The sequence below is a fragment of the Panicum hallii genome, unplaced genomic scaffold (assembly GCF_002211085.1).
Source record: "Panicum hallii strain FIL2 unplaced genomic scaffold, PHallii_v3.1 scaffold_23, whole genome shotgun sequence".
NCBI lineage: Eukaryota > Viridiplantae > Streptophyta > Magnoliopsida > Poales > Poaceae > Panicum > Panicum hallii.
Window position 1 is genome coordinate 83,580 of NW_020356166.1, and position 19,511 is coordinate 103,090.

At 45.2% G+C, this 19,511-nt stretch overlaps 1 non-coding gene across 1 annotated transcript; it reads right to left on the bottom strand.

The window, feature by feature from the left end:
• Nucleotides 1-1,233: 1,233 nt before the first annotated feature.
• On the bottom strand, nucleotides 1,234-1,342 carry LOC112878580. The gene has a single exon (XR_003225797.1). It is a non-coding gene; the product is annotated as a small nucleolar RNA R71 (small nucleolar RNA).
• Nucleotides 1,343-19,511: the final 18,169 nt, after the last annotated feature.

The window sequence follows — 19,511 nt, forward strand, 5'->3', positions numbered from 1 at the left end:
TAGTGTAGTCCCACACGTATGTAACGGAGTTCTGAAAGATGTAACAGGACTGGATGTACTCCGGTGCGGGACATTCTCCCCGGTATCTCAAGCCTTAGCTCTGAGCCCTAACCATGTATCTTATGTAACCCTTGCTTGTATGATTAGATGCTTTTAGGACATTCTTTGCATGCCTATGCCCCCACTAACCTTTGGTTTATTCGTTATTCTTTATCTTAAGATTGGCTCGAGTGTGTGTGTCACATTACCCTCATTATCATTTATCATAACTTACCCCTGTATGATATATAGTCTATATCTTATTCGTATCATCCTAGTTATGTACCTAGTAAACTCTTTTACTCATGCCATCCCATGGGAAGTTATAAATAAGGATACCTGAATACTCTTGGGTGAAATGCTACAGCGGTATATCCATACGCTTGCAAATCCAATCTATAATCATTAAGACATACCACCACGGCATTTCTTGGTTCCATCGCTAAGGACTAACAATCCTGATGATGACGCTAAGAAATTCTAACAAGCATTTTTGGCGTCGTTGGCAGGGAACGCAAACCTAGTAGCGATATTAAGAAATGTCAACAAGCATTTCTAGCACCATTGTCGGGGATGGCATTGATTAAAAGATTTACTAATACATGATCTTGGCAATATGTTTAAGAAATAGATATTGCTAATACAGGCTAATCTTGCTTTTGTTTTCTCCTGATTGGATGAAAACAGGGTAGTGTATGGCTGGTTTCTCTTTGCCGACAAACTTTGTTGAAAATCCAGAGAAGCTCATGAGAAGGGTCCGACCTCATGTCATCCCTCCTCAAATCATTCCATTGGCAACCAAACTAGTCATTCAAGCACCATCAAGCGTTATGGATGAAAAGACTCTTCGTGACTTCTCTGTCCCCTTAACCACCAACGTGGCCACCGGACCCAACTTCGACATTGGGGACGTGAATTTCAAGCTAAAATCAAGTCTCATCAACATGGTGCAGGCTAGCCTGTTCTACGGCAAGCCAAACGAGGATGCCAACGCAAATCTCCAAAACTTCCTTGAACTGTGCGAGACCATAGTGATACGGAACATCACAGTAGATGCTATCCAGCTCCGTCTATTTCCCTTCTCCCTCCTAGGAAAGGCGAAACAGTGGTTTTACAAGGACAAGGAAGCCGTCAACATATGGAAAAAATGTTCCATGGTGTTCCCCACAAAGTTCTTCCTGCTGGGCAAAACCAACGCTCCACGCAGGAAAATTTCAAGTTTCCAGCAGACAAGGATGGAGTCAATCCGTGAAGCTTGGGAGAGGCTGCAAGAATACATCCTCACCTATCCTCATCATGGGATGGATAAATGGCTCATCCTCCAAAGCTTCTACAATAGGCTGACTCCTACATCAAGAGCCCCCATCAACGCTGCTGCTGGAGGAGCCTTCCCCGACCTCACCATCACCAAAGCTACAACGCTGGTCGAGAAGATGGTCTCCAACCATGGGTGGAGAAAAGAAGGCCTCCAACCCCGTTCAACAGGCATGCATACCATCAAGGAGGTGGACATGCTCTCTGCAAAAATGGACCTCCTACTCAGGAAGTTGGACGAGAGGGCGGGAGATCAAGAAACAGATGTACAACTCCGGCCAAGCCATTGACTCGCACTCTATGTGCGAGGTCTGCGGAAATGGTAGACACTTGGGGAATAACTGCCCCGAAACCTGCGAAGATGCTACCTTCATCAACAACAACAACAACGGGTTCCGTCCACAAGGAGGCTAGTGGTGGAACCAGTTGCGCTCACCTTATCAGAGAGATAACAATTCCAATTCCAATTTCAATTTGAATTTCAATTCGAATCAACCCTCCTTGAAAGATCTTGTGCTTGGCCAAGCTAAAATTAATGAACCTTTAAACAAAAAGCTTTTGGCCAACGACAAAACTTTGGAAAGTATAAACATAAAAATTGAAACTTTATCTTCTACTTTGAAAAACCAACTAAGTTTCAATAAAATGATCGAAACTCAACTTGCCCAAGTTGCTCCTACCATTCTAGGTTTCGAGAAAGTAAATGTGGTGACCACGAGGGGTGGTAAGTCCACTCGTGATCCACCAAACCCTAACAATGCAGGGAAGGCAACAGAACCATAAGAGGATGAAGGGCCATCAGTCCAGGAGGACATCAGGGAGCCCGAAAAGGAAATGGCTCCACAAGAGTTCGTTGATACGAGCTTCTTGCCATTTCCTACTCATAACCGGAAGATGGAGGTGGACGAGCAGTTCGATCATTTTGTTGAGATGATCTAGAAGATACATGTTAACATTCCTTTGCTGGATGTAATGCATGTACCAACATACGCTCGGTACATCAGGACATCATCGACAACAAGCGTCTACTACCCACCACAAAGGTTGGCAAGCTCACAGAGGAGTGTAGCGCAGCTATACTCAACCAAGCTCCTGAGAAGAAGAAAGACCTAGGGTGCTCGATAATCACTTGTTCAATCGGCACCCAGCACTTCGACCATGCCTTGTGTGACCTTGGGGCTAGTGTCAGCGTGATGCCCAAGGTCATCTTCGCCAAGTTGAACTTCACTCACCTCACACCGACACCGATGCATCTCCAGCTAGCCAACTCTTCAGTTCGCAGAAGATGTTCCGGTGAGAATCAGGAACTACATCCCTATCAACTTCATGGTGCTCAACATGCAAATATCCAAAGAAACACTTCTGGGCGGAGATGTCAACTTTGGATAGATGTCAAAGCCGGAGAAATCCGCTTCAGCATCAACAACAAAGAAGAAATGTTCCCCTTGCAGCCTAGGACGGAGCAATGCTCCATGATCAAGATCAAATATGGGCCGAACCCACAAGGCATCAAGAAAGTTGAAGTAATGCCACACAGGACAGACAACCTCACCACCTTCATCAAGGCACTCATGAAGGATGACATGCAGAAATTGGATAAGAGGGCCGAAGAATAGAAATCTCAGAAGCACAAGCCTAAAAAGCTACAAACCCCAAAGCCAGCTCAAACACAGCAACCACCATCCACACCAATAAAGTCCTACCAGATAAAAAAGGTGTGGAACGTGAAGGGCATACAGCCTTCCGCCTCTGCCTCTCCCGAACCGGATGCCCCATCAAAATAAAACATGTAGGTGAAAAGTCTCGCCCGTTAGACTTAAAATGACGAGCCTTGCTAAAGGTAAATTGGTATTTATCTCATATTTGATTTTTCCAAAATTTGCTTTTCTCAACATTTGAATTTTTCTCACTGCATATTTGATTTTTTCCAACACTCTCTTGCATGCTAGAATTTTTCTAACCACTTTTCCCTTTCAACAAAAATCCTAAAAAATATTTCTAAGCAAGAAAATCCTTTGGAAAGTATTTTTGAACTTCTTTTCGTAGCAAAGTGTGGCCGGGCACCAAAGCATCAAAGCAAGAGAGCCGTTGGGGGCAGTGGGTCCCGGCTGTCAGCCAGTGGGGTCACTCAGGGTTTGGCCGAGCCTTGGGATCGGCCGACATAGGCCTAACGGCTCTTGGGCCCCACTTCCTCCAACGGCTACTAGCCGTTGTGCCCTGCGCCTTCCCAACTGTTTGCTGCTCTTCCTCTTTAAATATCGGCTGAGATGGGGGTGCGAAGCACTCCAACTTCATTCCACTCACTCACTCCCTCTCTCAAACTTTGCTCTCGGAATTTCATTTTGCTCAAGTTCAAGTGCAAAAAACCTCTCTCTCTCTCTCTCATTTCTTTGCTGCAAGAATAATCCCACATTTGGAGGAATAACTCTCGGGTAAGAATTTCCATTCGATTTCACTAACGTATCCCGTTTTGAGTTGTTCTTGTTCGTTCTTGTTCTTCAAGCGTGAAGGGCATGGGTTGGAAGATTTCTGGTGCATTGAAGAAGATGACGGGCATGACTCATCTCGTTCTTGGGGTGGCTCAAGCTCTCACCACACCCCCGAACTGACGTCGAGCCCGAGCATGATGGACTATGAAGAAGAACAAGATGAACAAGCCAAAGTGCAAGCCGAACCGCAAGCTGAACCGCAAGCCGAGGACATGGAGATAGAAGATGATGATGCACCCTACCTCGACTTGCAAGACAATCGCGAGAGGCAAGCCTACGCCATCCTCAAGCATCGGGACTTTGGTCACACCAAAGACTTCAACCTGGACCTTCTTGAGATAGGTATGGATGTAGACTTTGCTCGCATTTGGCATGTGATTGGATGGGACGGTCTTGTGCCCGTTGAGGAGAATGGTTCTTATCTCCTCAGCATCCAGTTCCTTTGCACTCTTCGGGAGGTGGATGATGGTATTTCTTTTTGACTCTTTGGAAATGAGTTTTATCTTACATGGAAAAATTTGAGTCACCACTTGGTTTTGGCACGCGCTTGTTGTCGGTGTTTTACCACCATGCCCACCGAGGGATACTCCTGAGGTGGTGAGTTTGTAGGTAGGGTGTCACCGAGATCAGGAACTTGAAGGTGTAAAGGAACACAAGGTTTTAGATAGGTTTGGGCTGCCAAGAGCGTAATACCCTACGTCCTATGAGGTTTGTATTGCCTTTGATGGTGATTGGGTGATCTCCTAGGTGATTCCCTGGATGATCGCTGAGTTTCCCTTGGAGGGGGTCTTGTCCGCCCTTATATAGTCTGGGGGGATAGGTTTACATGGAAGTCCTAGTCGGATACAAGCCCAAGAGTCCTATCCGAGTACTCTTTGGGTAGTTTCCTTCCGAGTCCGACTAATCTAACAACTCTACGAGTAATCCTACTGCATTATGAGTAGTTACAACAGATGTAGGGCATGGGCCATGTCCCATCCTGTATCTTAGTTGAAGTGTGCCACGTGGGCAGTCCCGTGTGCCCAGGTCTGACACTTGCTGATTTCTCTCGAACAAGCTTGCCGTGGTTTTAGTCGTCATAAATTTTAGGGTTTGATTTTGGGACAAGTTGTCCATGGCAAGTTTGCACCTTGGTGCAATGGTATTCAAAATCCAACTCTTCGTTTGATGCACAAATGGTTGGACATCACCCTCTTCCCAAGGAATGATGTTCGGCCCGTGCACAACAATGAGTTGATGATCCTATATGCCAAGGTCAAAAGATCAAAATCTCCCCCGTGAAGGCAATGATTAAGCAATGGCTCACGAATTTCAAGATGACGGGTCCTATTGAGTGCACTTCTTTGATCACTCGCATCACTTCGAGCATGGGGATCTTAGATGGGAATGTAATTCCTTTCATAGAGGACCCCCGTGTTCTTATCGGCGAGTCTTATTTGATTTATGGTCACACACTCAAGAAAGGCCCGAATGACTCTTTGATTATCTTCTCCTTGGCACTACAAGAAAACCTTGTTTCTACGATGAAAATCCTCATGACGGGGCAAATGTTTGTCATATAATGTATGATAATATGACTCTAAGGTATGTAGGGTCATAAAATCAGGACAGTAAGAACTATTTATGGCGATAGTCTTTCTTTCGTCACATTTAGGTACCAAGGGCCGTCATAAAATGTAGAGTTTAGGTATCTGATTGACGATGGCGAATTTGTGATGATATATGTTGTCTTTACGTGACGGCAGTGGAGCATCACTGAATGTTTGTACAAATATGACGGCCCCCAATGTGAATATACCCCCATGAGCTGGACCCGTGACCCTTGTGTGTTGACCAGCTTCATTTGGTCCCCATCTCTCCCGGTCTCCCCAAGTGACGATGGTGACCTCTCAACGGTGCTGCACAGATCTGCTGCAGTCAGGGCGGTGGAGCGCGGATTTCTGGTGACTAGCGGCAACTCTAGCTCGGTGGTCGGCGGTGTGCTCCTCATCCCCAGGTGCACCATTCTCCATCGCGGTAGTGCGGGCCTCATCCCTGTGGCAGAACCGCCTGAATTATTCTGGCTCAAGTGCGCTAGTCATCGTTATACAGGCGATACTAACTCAACGCACTTCAAACGGAACAACCCATTGGTCTGTCGGATCACCGCCCGATACAACCACAGTTCAACAGGATCGAAGTAGGTTACCTCGCATGAAGGCGAGTTTACAATCACACCACAGCTCACCAAATTTTAATTTACAGAGATAATAACATTATTACAAACTGTATCAAGCTTAAAGTAAACTTATACAAACATTGTTTAAAAATCACAAGCTATACAAGCTTGTGCCAGAGTCACAGCGGAAGAAAATTCACACGCGAATACACACGTCGTGAAAGTTGACACCACTCTCAGCCCGAAACATGGCGTCATTCTGGAGGGTCATTGCCGGCCGGGGACGAATCCCACTCCACGGACCAGCCAAACAGAACAGAGAATGGCTAGGCTAGACTATTTGTTTGGTTTTGTGGCAGAACCACCTAAATTATTCCAGCTCAAATGCGCTAGTCATCGCTATACAGCCGATACTAACTCAATGCACTTCAAACGGAACAACCCATTGGTCTGTCGGGTCTCCGCCCGATGCAACCACGGTTCAACAGGATCGAAGCAGGTTTACCTCGCACGAAGACGAGTTTACAATTACACAACAGCTCACCACCTTTTAGTGTACAGGAACATAAACATTATTACAAACCATTTCAATCTTACGGTCAACTTATGCAAACATTGTTTGAAACAACAAGCTAAACAGCTTGTCCAGGTTCACAGTGGAAGGAAAATCACACGCGACTACACACGTCGCGAAGGTTGACACCACGCTCAGCCCAAAGCCTGGTGTCACTCAGGAGGGTCACTGCCAGCCGGGGACGGGTCCCACTCCACGGGCCAGCCAAACGGAACAGAAGTTGACGATGCGGGAATATCCATGGGGTTCTCGAGGGTTATGCCTGAAAATGTCACTAGCAAGACTGAGTATACTTATACTCAGCAAGACTTACCCGGGATTGGGTATACTTAGCCCGTAATTAGACTCATGAAGGATTGAAATGGTTCGGGGTTTAATTTCAGCTGAAAAGCAACAAAGAATATGATCTACTTTCAAATTTTAGCTTTCAAATTCTAACTTGATTAGCCATTCTAGGTAAGCACCTATACTAGACAAGCAAGGTAGAAATTAGCATTCACCAAGATTATTCCAACAATAGTTACAGTTCTTACTCTATGTGGCAGAAGGAATAAGCAATCTCGATCTCCGCGAGAAACGGACAATTCTGAATCGGATTTCACCCTTGCAAGGTAAACCTAACCCACACGCTTGGAATATTCAATGATCGTTCCGAAGCAACCGTTTCCCTCATATTCCAGGTTATGGATCAGGGCCACCACAAGCGACTGCAGGACCGTACGCACACCAATTGTGCAGGACATACATCTGTAGCACGACTACATGATCGCACTCCTATCTGCTACGCAGAACGTACTCCCACACATCAGTGCGTGTGTACAACAGAAACCAAAATAATCGAGTGGTGGAGACATGTCCATTTGCCGGGCCAATCGGGTACTAGGCTTACCGCTTTACCATATTTCGCGGCATGTGGTTAGTACTTTCAAACACTTAGCCACCACTACCACACACTGCGACCTTATCAACTTTTATCAAAACAGACAGGGTAAACCTCCAAGTCATGATACTGCATATGACCCTGTCCATTATCCTTATAGTGATTGCACAATGGTAAACATGCAACTCCTATATCGCGCGAGTGATAGGAAATCACTCGACTTCTGCCGGTCCTATTAGCAGAGCATCTATACGATAAGGACTCAAGCACGATACATAGGCTCCTAGTATCAATGCATCTAGGGTTCCATTTCAACTCCTAGACTTAATGCAAGATATAATATATAAGTATAATATTTTGTAGTAAATTGAAATACTGGGTTATGCAACAAGGCTTGCCTTCTTGAGTGGGGTTGGGTGCAGGAGTGTCAAGGATTTCCAAACTTTGGTTCGGGGCTTCAGTTAGAGTCTCAGCGACGTTTATCGGGTCTTCAGAAAACCCTTGGTCTTGTTCCAGGACTAGCTCATAGTCTCCATCGTCGAGTATCGTTGACTCTACATGATATGCAAAGATTTAAGTGAGATGGTCCTTGAGTTAAAGATTTTACTTCACGATAAAGTTGCAATCCAATAAATTAACAAACATAAACTCATGTAACAAGGGGGTGGGATTTCCAAGCTACCATCTATACTTCAATTATGTTATTTTATTTGGAAAACCATAAAGAATCTGACCTTGAATTTTGTGGTTGAGTTTATTTCCAATAAATAAGCTTATGGTGAATTTCTCATAATTTTCTGAAAACAGAAACTAAAACATTTGAATTTGAATTCAAACTTCAAGTTTAAACTCAAATCCGGAGTAAACAGAATTATAAATTCTTGAAAATTTAATTATGAACTCATTATCAACATATTAAGTTATGGTAAAAGGATCTAAACAAATAAACCTCAGGAACATGCTTAATTTTTTAATTTGATTTGCAAAAGTTTAAAATAACTTAAACTACAGAGTAATACTAAGCTTGAAATTTTTACATAAGCTTACTCATGGCCTAAAGAAGCTACATACCAAAAATTACAAGAAAATAATTTATATGCACAAGTTATATATAAGATACTCTTTTACTTTAAGTTTAAAATAGATCAAAATGCATTTAGTTTCAAACCAAACTTTATTAACAAAAGTTGTAGATTTATATTTCTAGATTCCAAAAAAACTGGTTTGGTAATTTTTGGATTTTTCTACAGATTCCTATGAATTTTACAAGTTGACAGCTAACACTAGTTTGGGGTCTTGCAGAGAGGTCCTCGGGTTCTTGCACCTGGGCCCTCAGAACAGAAATAGAAATCACAAATGGGTCCTTGACAGCCATTGACGGCGGCCGGCGCATCGGTCCGACCTGTTCTCGCCGGCGGCGAGGGTTTGGCCGGGGAAGAACAGGTGCTACGTGGCCTACAGGAGCTACTGGTCACGATGGTGGGTGATGTGCTCGACGAGCAATGGTGGAGCATGGCCGGCGACGATGGATGGCGGCAGCCGTGACGGCGTGCTCGTGGTCCCGGCGAGGGGTCAGCGAACATGGATGGGTAAGGCGCGCATACGCATCGCGAGAGTATGGGGATGCGTTTCCCGTACCCAATTGGGCCGGAGACAAGGCAGAAAGTGGTCGTCGACGGTGAGGTGGACCTCGGGCTATCACCGGCGGCGATGGCGGCCGGTGTTCTATTGGCCGGGGTGCCTGAGGGTAGTGGAGAAGTGTCTAGGTAGCTTCTATGGGTCGGTGCGGTGCTGCTGGTGCCCTTGGCTGGAGTGAAGCGGCTCGGCAATGGTGGGGTGACGGCGAGGCCGAGCGGCGGCGGAACAGAAGCTTCGCCGGCACCGCGGGGGATGGTGCTACGGTGTGGGAAAGCGAAATTGGATGGGTTGAGGAGTACCAGCGGTTCACAGTGATGCTCTGGTAACACTGGATTGGGGATCGGAGGTGGCGTGGGTGGCTGACGACGGTGAGCCGGAACCGCGGAGGAGGTCCGGTGAGGGGTGGTGGTCGGAACAAGGGAAAATGAGCGAAATAAGTGTGTGCAAATACAAGAGAGAGTGTGCGAGGAGCTCCAGGATGTGCCCGGGGTCTAGAAGGAGATGTGGTTGCACGGGAGCAGGAGCTGGCACTCCGGCGGTGCGCGTGGCGGCACGGGCAGCGGCAGTGCGACGTGGGGATCGTAGGAGCGGGCCAGCGCGGGGTCGGGAGGGCGGCGGCAAGGCAGGGGAGGGCACGTGGCGCAGCCCAGAGCGGCACGGAGGCGGCGGGGGCGCTGCACATGGCCGGTAGAGCAGCGGCGGCGCATCGGGTAGAGGAACAGAGGAGGGAGAGGGAAGGTAGATGAAGGGGGACTGAAATGTAAATTCCTAAAAACACAAGGACTCCACTGTAATATCTAAGTAACTTTCAAACTAGAGCTCAAATGAGGATGGACCCAAAAGCAAAAGTGTAGGGTTTATCAAAATCTACAACTTTGTCTTAAGGTTCATTTGCAGAAGAGCAAAGGATTTGAAACTACTATAAAACTTAGCAAAATTTCTAAACTTTATATAAATCCTATTTAAAAACTACACTACATGTACATCCTATGTGTAGTTTCACCTATATTTGCGATTTAAACACAAGTTTTTGACTTTTGCCAAAACAAACTTTATGTATTTGGATTCCACTTCCCATTCTCACCTATTTAACACTAAAGGACCTTTATTAATTTATAATTATATAAATACTCTTTTTCCTTATCATTTAAACTTTTAAACACACTTTCACCATATTTTGCACACAACTTCATACTAAAATCTAGGGTGTGACAATACTAAGTACCTGAGTGTCACAGCCTTCCCCCTAAAAGAATCTCATCCCGAGATTCCGGAACAAGATGGAATTGAACGATCAGTTTTGAAGGTTGGCTTGAAGGAAGTCTGGGAAATTATGTTGAAGATAAGATTCGGTTTCTCATGTTGCTTCTTCTTCCGTATGATGGTTCCACTGAATCTTGAACATCCTGATGGTTTCTCTTCTAGTGCTTCTTTCTTTGGTGTCTAATACTCTAATTGGATGTTCTGTATAGGTTAGTTCAGGTTCGATTTCGATGGTTTGAGAATCGATGATCTCAGTAGGAACTTTGACACACTTCCTAAGTTGAGATACATGGAAGATGTCATGGATGGCCGCTAGTTGAGGAGGAAGTTGAAGACGGTAAGTTACGGGTCCACAGATTTCGAGAATTTCAAAGGGTCTGATGTATCGAGGAGCAAGTTTCCCTTTTACGCCGAACCTTTGAACACCTCAGGTAGGAGATACTTGAAGATAGATGAAGTCTCCGACTTGAAACTGTAATGATCTTCTTTGTATGTCAGCGTAGCTTTTCTGTTGAGATTGGGCTGCCTTTAGATTAGTCTGTATAGTCTTCACCTTATCCTCTGCTTCAGTGACCAGGTCGGGTCCAAAGATCTTACGCTCACCGGTTTGTGACCAACTTAAGGGAGTTTGACATCGGCGACTGTATAATGCTTCAAATGGAGCCATCTTAATGCTTGCCTGATAACTATTGTTGTAGGAGAATTCTACCAACGACAAACATTTGTCCCAGTTCTTGTCATATTGAAGGACACAGGCTCTAAGCATATCTTCCAAAATCTGATTTACTCTTTCAGTCTGTCCATCTGTCTGAGGGTGATATGCGGAGCTTCGAATTAACTTAATTCCAAGAGCATGTTGAAGTTGCTCCCAAAACTGAGCAATAAATTGTGCTCCACGATCGGAAATGATCGTCTTGGGTACTCCATGAAGATGAACAACTTGATCTAAATAGATCTCGGCATACTTTTTGGCATTATACGTAGTATGCACGGGAAGTAAATGTGCAGTCTTAGTCAATCGATCAACGATTACCCAAATGGAGTCATGCCTTAGTGAAGTGTTGGGTAAACCAACAATAAAGTCCATACTAATATCCTCCCACTTCTAAGAGGGAATAGATAGAGGTTGAAGAATACCAGCAGTTTTTAGATGACTGGCTTTGACTCTTTGGCAGATATCACATTCTGAGACATACTTGGCAATTTCTCGTTTCATACGAGTCCACCAGAAGTTCTGCTTCAGATTTTGTTACATCTTGGTACTGTCAGGGTGCGTAGAGAATTTGGATAGGTGGGCTTCATCCAATATTTGTTTACGGAGTTTATGATCCTTAAGTACAACGATACGTTCGTTGAACCATAAAATTCCTTCACGATCTACTCGGAAGCACTTATACTTTCCTTCTCCTTATGTTATCTATGACACCCAAGTAATTAGTATTGTCACACCCTCAATTTTAGTATGATGTCGTGTGCAAAAAATGGTGAAAGTATGTTTAAAAATTTAAATGCTAAGAAAAAGGGATGATTTTATAAAATTATAAGTTAATAAAGGTCCTTCAGTGTGAAATAGATGAGAAAGAGAAGTGGAATTCAAATACATAAAGGTTGTTTTGGCAAAAGTCAAAAACTTGTGTTTAAATCGCAAATATAGGTGAAACTACACATAGGATGTATTTGTAGTGTAGTTTTTAAATAGGATTTGTATAAAGTTTAGAAACTTTGCTAAGTTTTATATTAAGTCCAAATCCTTAGCTCTTTTGTGGATGAACCTTAAAGCAAAGTTGAACATTTTGAAAAACCATACATTTTTGCTTTTGGGTACATCTTCATTTGAGCTCTGCTTTGAAAGTTATCTAAGCATTACGGTAGGGTCCCTGTCCTTTCTGGAAATTGCAATCCAGTCCCCCTTCGTCTACCTCTCTCCCTCCTCCTCTGTTTCTCTGCGCGCCGCCGCCGCCACTCTGCCGGCCATGTGCTGTGCATCTCCCCACTCCAGAGCCGCCCTAAGGCAGTCCACGTGCCGCCCAGTGCCTACCCCGCCGCTTCCCGGCCTCGTGCTGGCTCCTCCTCGCCTCGCCACGCCACCTGCTGTCTGCCCGAGCCGCGCTTCACCGCCGCTGCACCTAGCACCACCTCCTGCTTACTGGCGACCCCACGTGTTGCTCCTAGGCCGGCTGCCACCGCAGCTCTCCCCGCTGTCCTCTTCTTTGCATGCCACGCCACCCCCGGCTCTGCCCGAACCACGCCGTGGCCGCCATGCATGCCGTCGGCTGCCAGCTCTGGCTCCCACGCGACCCCGTCTTAATCCAGACTCCGAACTCCTCCTGGAGCTTCTTGCGTGCCTACTCTTGCATTTGCACACCCTATTCCCGTTCAATTTCTCCTGCTCCGACCCCCACACTTCACCGGACATCATCCGCGGCTCCGGCTCACCGTCGGCAGCCCCCACCACCGCTTCCCATCCCTGATCCAAAGCACCAACAGCACTACCGTGACCCACCGCAGCTCACCGAGCGAACCAGTCTCAGTTCCCTCCACCAGAACTGCCGGACCACATTGCCGACAAGCCCCTTCCTCCGCCGCCGCTCGGCCTCCCGTCGACCCACCGGTACACGACCTCTCCACCTCGACCAAAGGCACCAACAGCACCACATCATCCCCCTGAAGCGATCCCGCTCCTCCTTCACCGCCCTCCGTCGCCCTAGCCCGCAGAACACCAGCCGCCATCGCCGCCGGTAAGAGCCCGAGGTTCACCCCGCCGTCGATCACCACTCTCTGACCCGTTTCCGACCAAATTGAGCACGGGGAAAGCATTCCAGTACTCTCACAGTGCTCATGCGCGCCTTGTCCCTCCATGTTCGCCGGCCCCTCGCCGGGATGACGAGCACCCCAACACGGCCGCCGCCATTCTTCGTTGCCGGCCATGCTCTGCCGTGACTTCTCAAGCACATCACCCACCACTGTGACCAGTAGCCTCTGTAGGCCACGTAGCACCTGTTCTTCCCCGGCCAAACCTTCACCACCGGCGAGAACGCCGTGGACAGAGACGCCGGACGCCGTCGAGAGCCGGCGAGGGTGTATTTGTGATTTCTTTTTCTGTTCTAGGGTTCTCTGTGCAAGTAACCAAGGACCCCAGTGGAAAACCCTTTGTTATTTCATGTGTGCAAAGCAGCCGGTTTGTAAAATTCATAGAAAATTGTAGAAAAATCCAAAAATTGCCAAACCAGTTTTGTTGGAAACTAGATTTCAAACTCTACAACTTAATACTTTTGAATCTATTTTAAACTTAAGTTAAAAGGGTATAGTATGCATAACTTCTAAATACTAGCTTAGTTTCTTGTGATTTTTGGTATGTAGCTTCTTCAGGTCATGTATGAGCTAGTGTAAAACTTTCATACTCAGTACTGTTTTGTAGTTTAAGTTCTTTTGAACTTGTGCAAATCAAATTTAAAAAGGGTTTGAATTTAGTTAAGCACATTCCTAAAGCTTATTTATTTAGATCTTTTACCATAATCTAATATATTGATAATTAGTTCATAATTAGATTTTCAAGACTTTATAACTCTATTTACCTAAGATTTGAATTTAAACTTGAAGCTTGAATTCAAATTCAAATGTTTTAGTTTCTGTTTTCAGTAATTCCAGTACTATAACCATAACTTAAGTGTAAACGGTAACTTAAGACTAAACCCCCCCCCCTCGTTTCATAAGTTCATGTGTGTTAATTATTGGATTGCAACTTTATTGTGAAATAAAATCTTTAACTCAAGCACCATCTCACTTAAATCATTGCATACCATATAGAATCGACGACGTTCGACAACGGGGACTACGAGCTAGTCCTAGAACAAGAGCAAGGGTTTTCGGAAGACTCGACAAACATCGCCGAGAATCTAACTGAAGCCCCGAACAAAGTTTGGAATTCTCTGACACTCCTGCCCCCAACCCCACTCAAGAAGGCAAGCCCCGATGCATACCCCAGTATTTCAATTTATTACCATTTTACTTATATATTATATATATCTTGCATTACGTCTAGGAGTTGAAATGAAACCCTAGATGCATAAATCCTAGGAATCCAATGTATTGCATCCGAGTCCTTTTCACTTAGACGCTCTGCTAAATAGGACCGGTAAAAGTCGAGTGATTTTGTGTCACTCGCGCGATATAGGAGTTGCATGTTTACTATTCTGCAATCACTATAAGGATAATGGACAGGGTCATGTGCAGTATCATGACCTGGAGGTTTACCCTGTCTATTTTAATAAAAGTGTTAAGGTCGCAGTGTGTGGTAGTGGTGGCTAAGCGTTTGAAAGTACTAGCCACATGCCGCGAAATATGGTAAAGCGGCAAGCCTAGTAACCAATCGGCCCGGCAAGTGGACATACCTCCCACCACTCATAATTTGGTTTTTCTCACGCACCGACGTGCGGGAGTACGTTCCGCACAGCGGACAGGAGTACGGTTATGTAGTCGCGCTACAGACGTATATCCTGCACAATTGGTGTGCGTACGGTCCTACAGTCACTGTTGGTGGCCCTGTTCCACAACCCGGAATGAAAGGCAAACGGTTGCTTTGGAACGATCTTTTGGTGTTCCAAGCGTGTGAGTTAGGTTTGCCTTGCAAGGTTTGAAATTCGATTCAGAATCGTCCGTCTCTCGTGGAAATTGAGACTGCTTATTCCTTCTGCCACACACAGTAAGAAGTGTAAGTATTAATGGAATTATCTTGATGAAAGTTAATCTCAACCTTGCTTGCTTAGTGTAGGTGCTTACCTAGAATGGATAATCAACTAGAATTTGAAAGCTAAAATTTGAAAATAGATCACACTCTTTGTTGCTTTTCAGCTGAAAATAAACCCAGAACCTTTGCAATGCCTTCATGAGTCTAGTTACCTGGCTAAGTATACCACAAAGCGGGTAAGTCTTGCTGAGTATTAGTATACTCAGTCTTGCTAGTAAACTTTTCAGGTATGACTTTTGAGAACCCCACGGACAACCCTGCATGGCCAATTTCTGTTCCTTTTTGCTGGTCCGTGGAGTGGGATCCGTCCCCGGCTGGCAGTGACCCTCTCGAGTTAGACCAAGCTTTGGGCTAAGTACAGTGTCAACCTTCGCGACATGCGTAGTAGCGTGTTTATTTTCCTTCGGCTGTGAACTTGGACAAGCTATGTAGCTTGTCGTGTTAAAAACTGTTTGTATAAATTTACATTAAACTTGAATAGGGTTTGTAATAATATTTGCATTTCTATAAATTAAAAGTTGATGAGCTGTACTGTGATTGTAAACTCGCCTTCGTGCGAGGTAAACGTGCTTCGATCCTGTTGAACCGTGGTTGTATCAGGCGGAGACCCGACAGACCAATGGATTGTTCCGTTTGAAGTGCATTGAGTTAGTATCGGCTGGACAGCGATGACTAGCGCACTTGAGCCAGAATAATTCAGGCGGTTCTGCCACAGCTGGTATCAGAGCTGTAGGTTTACTTTTACAACTGCAGTAGCTCTTAAAAAGTGTTTTCCGGATAAAAATTGGCCCAACAAATGAATTTACAACTGCGTTGGATCCGTTAAGGCTGTGCTTAGATCGTAAAGCCCTAGGGACTTATATGGGAATGATCAGGTGGCTATTAGTATATATAGATGTATAGGATATAATTCTAACTTGCAGCACTACTTTCAGTCAGAGCTTAAATTCATGTACAACCCAACTTTACTTTGTGTAACGACACCTTCGGTGGTAAGGTAAGAAGGTAAAGATCCTCAGCTAACTGGGGAGTTAGCCTTCCCATCGATGATGCGAACCGAATGCTGTTTCTCAAGCAGTGGCCTACTTGAGATGCTGCCAATATATCAACTTAGGTTGGTTATATTGGGAGTATATGGTTCGGCGCAGGGTATGGCGATCGCTGTTCATACCCCCGCATTTGCGGAACCCCCGTGAATACGTTGTTTAACAACGTATGTTAACGTTGTCTGTACGGCAGTAATTGTACAGATGCTGTTTCTATTGTGAACAGTACTGTTTGGGAACACTTTCATGTCGTGCTGCCATGAAAGGTTCATGTTATATAAATGTGGTCTTCTGCAGGTATACTAACCACGATTAATAGGTTAAGATGAACAGGACTTATCGATTAGTTATTAGCGAGAGACGTATGGGTTATGCCACTGAAATTAACCACGTAAGTCCGAAGATATTCGGCAGTTGTTTTTGGTTGAAAGGTTGAATAGTGCGTGCATGCATAATCCATCATCAAACACACGAATGCAATATATGTTTGGTTCTATTAAGGATGAATAGCATGTTGTTTATCTCTAGAATGGGTTAATAGGATTTTCGTAGTAGCTCTAAGTTAAGTATCTTAAGTATCCATGTGATTTCCAGTCTTTGCTGTATCAGAATTGATTATCTCGTTCCATTTACCTTGTGAGTTCTTAGCAGGGTAAATAACTCTCACCATTTGCATTCTTGTTGCAGATGGCAGCCCCTTCCAACGTCTTTTGGGATCCTACAGGGCATCTCCACACTAATGCCTTGCACTGGGAGGGTTTTCCTCGTCTTCTCTAGGAGTCGCTAAGCTCATTCCTTTATACCGAGCCCCCACAATATGATGCAGTGGAATATCAGGAAGAAAGTGTTCATCGATGTCGAGTTAGAATGACTATTCCTCAACATCCCTTCCGCTCCCAATGGCAACCTATCGAAGTTGATGTGGTAGGTTATCGGATAGTTGATACAATTGAGGGAGCAGCTCTGGAAGCCATCTACCTCTTCTGCAACCAGCATCCAAGGGAAGTTGCAGGACAGCCTATCGGTCTATTCCCTGCAACAGATCCCAATGATCCTGAGTGGAACCTCAGGGAAGTCCCTGAAAGTCACAGGTTGGAAGGCTCAACGGAAGAAGCGCTTAAGGGTACTATGCGGTTCATGAATGTTCAGCATCATTATCAACTTCTGCTACGTTGCGGTATGGGTCAGTTGATCAATATCGCGCAAAGTCACTTTAGGAATACTGACCGACAAGTCACCCAGATTGCGCAGCTTCAAGCCTTGGTGACAGAGAAAGATGAAATCATTGCAGCCCGAGAGGAGACTATTCATCACCGGGAAGATCAAATCAACAAGAGTGATGCAATGATCACCCAACACAACACGATCATTGAGTTCCTCCAGGAACAAATCCATGACCTCATCCTCGAGGTTGATGATGCTCAAGCCCAAATTAATGAACTCCAACAGCAGCCGGCACCTCCTGCTGTACCAGCACCCGAAGCCGAAGAAGAAGATCCAGAGGAAATCGAGGGAGTTTCAGACCTCGATTCTGAGCATGGAGATCCGGTTATTAGTCCCCATCATTCTTCTTCAGGCAGTCAGTCATCAGTGGGCAACTTCGATGACTTTTAGTTTGGTTTGAGTTGGTGACATCTTAACTGTAACTAGTGTAGAAAGATGTGACATAGGTAGTGAGTAGTCTACCTAGATCTAGAGCCACTTGTTGTATTATATGTGGCATGTGTATGTATGGAATGGCTTGTAGTAAGTTTAAGCGCCCTGATGTAAGACGTAAGGACCACCAGTGTTTTATTTAATTTCTTTGCATCTAAAATGAGTTGATTGAATGGAGCATATGAATTACATTCCTGTTTGGTAAATGTATATCATCTGAAAATTGGAGTAAGGATATGATTGATAATGGATATCTCCTTTGTTTCAGAATGGTTGGAGCTACTCGCGGGACCCCAGAAGGCTTCCGGGCAGATCAGGCCAGCGGTTCACAGCAACCGCCATCGCCACCTCCAAATCTGGCTGAGGTTATGATGGGACAAATAGAACTCCTCAATCTGCTAGTACAAGCACAGCAGAACCAACAACGCCAACAATCACGAGGAGGTCGTGATGATCCTCACACCCAGGTGGCAAATTATCAGGACTTCCTCAGCACCCAGCCTCCGCTGTTCCATAAGGCAGACGAGCCTCTAGACGCTAACACTTGGCTTCGTACTATCGAATCCAAGTTCGCCTTATTGTCTACCCCATGTTCAGAAGAGAACAAAGCGCTCTTTGCAGCTCAACAACTCCGTGGCACTGCCCGCATCTGGTGGGATCATTTTCATGCCATGCAGCCTGCCGGTCATGTCATTACTTGGGATGAGTTTCGGACCGCTTTTCGAGCGCACGACATCCCCGAAGGACTCATTGAGCGAAAGCTCAATGAATTTCTGAATTTGACTCAAGGAACCTGCACCGTTCTGCAATATGCACAAGTCTTTAACCACTTGTGCCAGTATGCGGAGATCTACCTAGATCAAATCGTTCGTCTTCATGGAATACCTAAGACGATCATTTCTAATCGTGGAGCACAGTTTGTTGCTCGGTTCTGGGAGCAACTTCAACATACTCTTGGCACTAAGTTAATTCGAAGCTCCGCATATCACTTTCAAACAGACGGACAGACTGAAAGGATAAATCACATCTTAGAAGATATGCTTAGAGCCTGTGTACTTCAATATGACAAAAACTGGGACAAATGTTTGTCGCTGGCAGAATTCTCTTACAACAATAGTTATCAGGCAAGCATTAAGATGGCTCCGTTTGAAGCATTGTACGATCGCCAATGCCGAACTCGTTTGAGTTGGTCACAAACCGGCGAGCGTAAAATCTTTGGACCGGACCTTGTCACTGAAGCAGAGGAAAAAGTGAAGACTATTCAGAGCAATTTAAAGACAGCCCAAGCTCGGCAGAAAAGCTACGCTGATTTATGAAGAAGACCATTACAGTTTCAAGTCGGAGACTTCGTATATCTTCGAGTATCTCCTACTCGAGGTATTCAAAGGTTCGGCGTAAAAGGGAAACTTGCCCCTCGTTACATTGGACCCTTTGAAATCCTTGAAATCTGTGGACCTATAGCTTACCGACTTCAACTTCCTTTTCAATTAGCAGCCATCCATAACATCTTCCATGTGTCTCAACTTAGGAAATGCGTCAAAGTTCCTACCGAGATCATCGATTCCCAAGCCATCGAAATTGAACCTGATCTGACCTATACAGAACATCCACTTAGAGTGCTAGACACTAAAGAGAGGAGCACTAGAAGAGAAGCCGTTAGAATGTTTAAGATTCAGTGGAACCATCATACGGAAGAAGAAGCAACAT